Source organism: Nanorana parkeri, unplaced genomic scaffold (assembly GCF_000935625.1).
Source record: "Nanorana parkeri isolate BGI_ZX_2015 unplaced genomic scaffold, ASM93562v1 scaffold974, whole genome shotgun sequence".
Lineage (NCBI taxonomy): Eukaryota > Metazoa > Chordata > Amphibia > Anura > Dicroglossidae > Nanorana > Nanorana parkeri.
The window spans coordinates 587,754-595,841 of NW_017307242.1; the positions used below are offsets into that span (position 1 = coordinate 587,754).

At 43.6% G+C, this 8,088-nt stretch overlaps 1 protein-coding gene across 1 annotated transcript in view; it reads right to left on the reverse strand.

Moving 5' to 3' along the window:
- Window positions 1–8,088, reverse strand: part of ACVR2A (activin A receptor type 2A) — a 78,521-nt gene that overhangs the window by 59,369 nt on the left and 11,064 nt on the right. The window lies entirely within an intron of this gene.

Sequence of the window (8,088 nt, forward strand, 5' to 3'; positions counted from 1 at the left end):
TGATGGAAGGGGGGGGGGGGTGGATGAGCCCCCCTGGGGTGGATGAGCCTCCCCCCAAAAACAACATGGACAAGGAAAAACCGTGCCATGCAACAGGGCCACTTGACTGAGCAGAACCTCCCTTTTTTTGTGCTCAGAGAATAAAATGAAAAATGCTAGAACACGAAATCTGCTAGAATAACACAAAATCTTTCTTTAAGCACACCGATTTCTTTTTTAACCTGTTCCCCTGTACTAAGGAATTTTATGATTGCCTGGAGTTCCACATTCAGTAAAGCATCAAAATAGTGCAAGTCCTGGTTTCTAAAACACCACATTACGCAATAAAAGGTCACATGACTAGGGAGAATTTGCAGCAGGAAGGAACTTGGAGTAGTAAGGTTCCCATAATCGTAGATTCAACGCACTCCCCCTACCCCCCCCGATTTAGACAATTGCATAGTTAAAGCAGCAGAGGAAAAACATGTAAATTGATAAGATTTGAGCTTTTCAATTTAAACAAAGCCTTAGGCTCTCATCTGGTCCATCTCTGGCAGGACCTGAACTTTCACAGCTCAACACAGTCACACTGAATCGATACTACTATAGACAGTGGACTAGACACCCTCTATTTAATAACCACAAGGAAACGGATCTATTCAGCAGAGCTCTCTAAGATGTGAAAGCTTTACAAATACAGCTGAACGTCGCCTTTTAGTGAACAATACCGAACCTAACTAACCGTGAGCGAGGAAGGAGTGAAATTAGAGCTGAATGACAATGGCTGGGCCACGGTTACTCCGCAGCAACCAAGCAGAACACGTTCCTCTGGCTGGAAGGGACAGATAAATCAGACATTAAACATTCAGACTGCTTCTGTTAGCAAACACTGCGGCCTTTCAGCCCTGCAAACTGCATGGCTTTCCAAATACTCAGCACAGGCCTGCAAACACAATCGCACAGACCCAATGTATGCCAGCTTGCCATGCAACAGCAAATAGAAGTCATTAAGATGTAGGCGGCCAACTGTCAATCAAGTGCTGAAAAGAGACGTGGCTTGCATACAGAAAAACGGAACAGAACATAACGTGCACCGGCTTACTTTGGAGCAAAAGATAGCAAATAGCCAAAAGCAGAAACAACGGAAATTCCAAGGTGCCTACAAAATGCTGGTGCTTGCCTATGAGGGCTTGTTGACGCCATGTCCACACCAGATCTGCAAAACACAGCGCAGGGCGTTTTTGACATGTTATTTATGTTTTCCTGCGCTTTTTAAAAAAAACAAAAAACAAAACGTAAAATGACCTTTCAGGTGTGTTTGCATATGTTTTGCTGTGTACCAGACCAGAAGAAGAAAAAAAAATAGTGCATGAAACATTTCACCCCCCCCCCCCCCCCCGGGGGGAACAGACTGCACTGGTGTGAACAGAGCCCAGAAATACCATAGGAATACATTTTAGGTGCAGACAAAAACTGTTCGGACATGGTGTGAAAAAGCCCTTAGGGCCCATTCACACCACATTCAGATTGTCTCCAGACCGTTTCCAGACCCAAATTGCATCCTAATGTATCCCTATGCTATTTCTGTTACCACCAATGCAGTCTGTTCCAGACCAGACAAAGACTGCTGGTCCTATTTTGTCTGGTCTGAAATGCACTGGAACGCATGAAAACGCATAAAAATGCATGGAAAGCACCTGTAAGACCATTTTAAGCTTAAAAAAAACAAAAACATTCAAAACACAGTAAAAAAATCGCAGCAAAAACAATGCACTATGTTCCAGAAAATGGTGTGAACCCAGCCTTAAGGTCCATTCACACCATGTCCGGATCAGATGCGGTACGTTACATTTTTCTTCCGCACCAAAAAGCATCCCAATGCATATGTATGTGATTTTTGGGCTCTGTTCACACCCAAAAAAAAATGCTGCATGTCACATTTTTTCTTGCACTGGAACGCATCACACCAGAAGTTATGACATGGAGCAGGAAGGGATTAATTTGCATAATTACATCACTCCCCCAATAACGCATCACAAACGCACTGCATTTGCAGAAACGCGTGCAGATCTGGTCCGGACATGGTGTGACAGGGCCCTTAAAGCGGACCTTGCAGTAACATGCAAGGTACAGTTAAATTATATGGGCCATGTCTTCCTTTATGCATTAACCTAATAGATGGTGTAAAATGTACCTGTAAAGAAAAAAGTTACAGTTTAGAACAGAGGTAGGTAACCGTGGCACTCGAACTGAAATTACAAATCCCATCATGCCTCTGTCAGTCTTGCAGTGATTTGTAGTTCCACCACAGCTGGAATGCCAAGGTTGCCCATTCCTGGCTTACCTCACACCTGCCGGCAGACACTAGGCTAGGGTACATCACACTCCGTGAAGCTGAAATCTAGCAGGTAGACACTCTTGCATTGACTGCAGTATCCTCATGATAGATTTCACCTGCTCTGCATGACACAGTAAGGACGATGACATCGTAGTGCAAGTCAAGTATATGTTCCGTTAGACTTACCGGTAACGGTATTTCTAGGAATCTTCCAGGACAGCAACCTGAGAGATGATTGGTTCCACCTTCTACAGGAAACACAATTAGCAAAACAGTTAAAAACCCCTCCCCTTCCCCTCGTACCTCAGTTGTGATAAAAGTAGACTACCACCCCAGTAAACGAGGGGACAACCCAACAATAAATAACATACCATACATCATTCCGGGTGGGAAGTAGGCTTGCTGTCCTGGAAGATTCCTAGAAATACCGTTACCGGTAAGTCTAACGGAACATTTCCCCAATCATCTTCCAGGACAGCAACCTGAGAGGATAAACAAGTACAATACACTTTTTCCTGGTACATTGCACTACACACAAACAGTAGATATTCTGTGAAGGGGACCCGAGCAATTTGAGTAGACCTTGCATTTTACTACAAGGTTCCCTTTAACTTCTGTCTGTTGTGATAAAGGCATTAACAGATCCCCTGGCTGCTGAAAGCATCCAATAGATCCTAGACTGGGGCTGGCTCCTTAACTTCAGGATCTAAGACACACCAGTATACTTTATCTCCGCTTTGTATGCATTTTTAATGCACACCAAAAAAACAAGTCAAAAAAAGGTCTCAATATTCTCAAACTGTCTGTAAACATGTGTGCTGTAGTATTTTTGCAAACGACTCCAGGCTGTGCATGCTGAGAAACACACAAACTACTAAAAGCGCCACATTGTACACTGCTGATCATTTCCTAGTTGTCAACTTGTGACCTAGATGATCCTTGGAAACATCAAAAAGCATAATGCAATGAAATGCTGCAAATGAACGGGCGCTTTTCATGCCATCTACCTGAGAACGCAAACTAAAATTTGAGACCAACCGTCTAAAGAACAGCAGCAACCCATAGGAGCCGTATTTCCCATGCAAAGTCACTGGAATTGGATTAGCAAATTTAATTTTGATAGGTTGCTGCAGGTTGCTGCACTCTGCTTCATAGAACAGGACTCTGGATAATGGGGAAAAAAACAACCCATAGAAACATGTAAACCTGAACAGTAAATAATAAAATTAGAAAATCCATATAACAAAAAAAAAAAAAAAATTAAAAAAACCAAAAAAAAAAAAAAAAAAAAAATTCTACTCATTCAAGAATGTCACCTTCCATCACGTGAGAAATGCAACTGCAGCAACATATCTGTCACCGAGAGGATTTGTGCTACATGTTTGCCTACAGCCAGCCACCTGCTTAAGCCACTTAGAGCGAGATGCTTTATCAAACGTTAAAAACTTACAGCTGTTTCTTAATGTGTACTATCTGGGCGTTCCAGGCACACACGCACATTACGTGGACGTCAATCACAGCACAGGCAGGGGAAAAAAAAAGGAAATTGCCCGCATTATAAGACAACAGGACGGTCAATAGAGGTTGGGTTTCAGAAACATGCTGTACATGCAGAGCTGTCCTGAAATGCTCTGCCATCAGGCACATGAGCAGTCTCCAGAGAGTTAACACTGTACGCTCCATTCCAGCCTGGCACACATCTGGGTAGCTGGCGGGGTACCCGTGCCACGTACAGGCAACCTAGAGAGTGACAGCTCCCCTGCCACACAAAAGTTCTCCACCATTTACTAAATACCACATTTTCACACAAATATGGGCAGAGTTTGTGCAAAAAACAATCCCTTTCATACACACTTGTTACCAAATCAAGTTCCTTCGCGCGACTATGCCTGGAACATGGAAAGGCTCATATTAATGCCTCAACAGATGCAGGTTTTATTGCTACAGCCAGCGTAAGACTCATAAAACTGCACTTCATGTGTAACCAATATTAGTAACACAGCACTCCTCCTTGCTGAAATACATGTGCCAGATGCACAAAATCTAAGTCGCTGTTAAGAATGTACTTTACACAACCATGGCATAAAGCCCATAAAACATCAAGGAAGGAACCAAACTATAGTATTTGAAGTCCGTAACACAAGATAATTTCTGTGCTTGAAATATGAAGCAAAACATAAAACCCACAAAATATCTATACTACGGGTATTGCTGACAGAAATACAGAATTCAGCAATGTGGGTGTTGCAGAATTTGCAAATGCAGGACCCTATACCAGAATGTACTTATCTTACACAAGCAGTATGAAAGAATCCCAGAAAGAAATCCAGAAGCATACATATACATAGTATAGACAATAGTAACAATACCACACAACCGAAACAATCTGTTACTATGCATGCCCTGCAACATGCATGATGGAACCCCTGTAATAGTGCATAGAATGAATCTACAATACAGCATGGAAACCCCTACAACTAGAATAAAATGGTAATACAATACTACACATAATCAAGCAGCCAAAATAGGCCCCTGCACTTCAGATACCCAGAAAGGAAGACATGCAGACAGTCTTTTGCAACCTGTGGCTGTCCGGGAAGGCATATACAGTCTCAATGTATTCATATGACATTTGCAAAATGGCTCCTCTGCCATCGGTGGGACTACAATACCCAGGACAGCAAACATTTGGAGAGTGTGGCTGCTTCCAGCCTGCACAAGAATCCAAATGGGGGCACCTTCACAGCACACGTTTACGGTTCAGGTACTGCTTCTAATAGACATGCAAGTTATGATCACACAGACCTATTCACATGCAATTTGTAGCTCTCAGTCTATGGTGGGACGATCATACTCAGGATGACATGCTGGGACTTGTGATTGAAAATTATTGCGTCACTACAATGAGGTTACATGGCCGCACGTGAACTCCACCAGGACAACACAGTCCTCCGCACCAGATTTCTCATTTTTACTGTGTTGCCATTTTACTTCCTACCAGGACCTTTGGATCCATCACAGCCAAAGCTTGCACAAAAGTCACAGCACACGTGAAATGTTGGCAGTCAATGCAATTTTATTTCCAGGGTCACTGCTGCCGAGCTCCTGAAACCAAGCCAGTCTTACCCAAGATCATCATGGAGTTCCAGAACAGGCGACGTACCAAATAAATTACGTTTTCAATGTACAAATGTTGCCGTGTTAAACATCGCCTCTCAATCACCAGTCACATTCACACGCAGGGACAACGTTTGACAAGCAGAAAAAGAAACCTTTTATAACACAACTGACACATATTATAAAATCTGAGACATTCCTAAAGACAGGTTCCAAGTACTAAAATGCAAATCCTGGAACAGGTCCCTGGTAGCCAGGAACATTTGGCAATGAAGAAAGAACAGATATGCATTTGACAAGCCAGAAGAAATTATTTCATGGCACAGTCAGTCTGTACTGAAATCCCCCAACAAATATCTTATGAATCAGGGGGCCGGGCCCTGGAAACTATACGATATTAGATCATCACTTAATTATGACGAGAAATGTTCACAGCCGTCAAGTACTGACAATCAGAGACAAGGGAGAAGAACTGCCATGGCACAGACCATCCTGCAGAATTTCACAGCACGGTTGGCCTGTTACCAAAAGCTCAAGGCCAGGTCCTAGAACCCAGGACTGTCCCTGGAAATCACAGGCGGTATAGCCAGAAGACGACGTCATCATTTAATGATCTGACAGATGATCATTTTTACAACCTGAACAGATCTACCATGGCACAAAAATCCAGGGAGAAAGACATGGCGGACATACATGTATCAATATAATCAATGTCAATAAACTGATCAGATTTCCAACAACAAAACTGGAGATCCATTTGATCGATTTAGAAAACGCTCAATTGATCCTTTGAGTATTGACACTTCGATTGCTTCTGATCGCTCTGCGTGCATGCATGGTGGACAACCGACCACAAAACTTTATCATTTATGTTCTTGCTATTGATTGGTCACGTACAAAACACAAATGTTTATCACTCATGCGTCCGCTTTTCTTCAAACGTGCACACACACGACTGATATTTATATTGTATCCCAAAGCCTGGAAGGATTCCACGTGAGCTGCGCCGCTTAATATTTTAACCAACGAATAATCGATTTGCTTGTCACTGCTCGTATCGCTTTGTGTATTGTCCATTTCAAAACTCAGGGTCCATTTAGAGAGCTCTCGATTTATTGAGACCCTTGTGTATTGAGATTTTTTGCTCAGGGCTTGGTCACACCAACTGCGGAGCAGATGCAGAGCAGTTACAGAACGCATCAAAAATGCATCCAATGCATTGCAATTGGTATTTTGGGCTCTAGTTCACACCACAGCGTGCAGTTCCAGTGCATGTGGAAAAACTGCAGCATGGCATATTTTTTTTGCTCTGGCACCACCAGAAACTAACACAGATCTGGCCCAGATTTGGTGTGAACAAGCCCTGAAACAAAATCTCTAGGGAATTTATCAAACCTGGTATACACAGAATCTGGAGCAGTTGCCCATGGTAACCAATCAGCTTCTCCCTTCAGTTTGTTCAGTGAAGATTTGAAATTAGAGAAGCTGACTGGTTGCCATGGGCAACTGCTCCATATTGTGCCAGCTCCAGTTTCGCTAACCTCCCCTTTGTGCGTGCGTTGGAGGACTGGTCGGAATACATCGCTTACGTGCACGCTTTTAATCGATTGCGCTCATACACGAACGGATATCGCTTGCTTTTGATCAATCTCCCATACAGGAACGGTTATTGGCTATGTGCTCACTTTCGATCATCAAGCAGCTACACAAATTTGATATCGCTTGTGTGCTTGCTTTTGATCAATGGCGCCCATACACAAATTGATATTGCTTATGCGCTCACTTTTGATTGATCGCCAATACAGGAATGGTCATCGGTTACGTGCTTGCTTCAGATCAATCAAGTGTATACACAGACTAATAACGCTAGCGTGCTCGTTTTTGATTGATCACGACCATATATGATTGGCTATCGCTTACAATCAATCAAGTACATACGCAAATGGTCATCGCTCACATGCTCCCTTTTGATCGATGGCGCCCATACATTAACTACGATCAAGTACACACACAAATTGATGATGCTCATGTGCTCACCTTTGATTGCTCGCGTCCATACACGAACCCTTAAGCTCTTGCTCTTTTGATCGACCGGTTTGCGATCATGCATATCTTTGTGTATGGCCGTTTCAAAGCTCAGGGCCAGTTTGTAGATAAGTCACGGCCGGCCTGTTCTGAAATCCTGACAACCGATAAGCCCAGGGACAGATCCCGACAACCAGAGAATGTCCCTGGAAATGACAGCCGTGAGAACTCCCCTTCACCAGGCAATGAAGACTGTACGGTGTGTACGGCAATCCTGCGATCACACCGAACACAAAACCTTACAACCGGGGACTGTCCCTGGAAGAGAGGACTGACGCCAACAGACCGCCACTGAAAGGAGCAGCTTATCACCGCTGCTGACATGTGCTACAAATCTAATGGCAAACAATCTCAGGAGGAAACTTCCATCGCAGGGACCAGGAGGTGATCTCTACCAAACAGACGGCTATGACCACACGGGGGGCCCCCGAAATCTCAGCAACACATCCTACAAGCAGGGACCGTCCGCAAACATCGCACACAGCAAACGTTAATATGTAACCATTCCCATAAATATAGATTTTTATGACACAAGCGGCCTGTACAGAAATCCTTCAAATCGGGGGGGG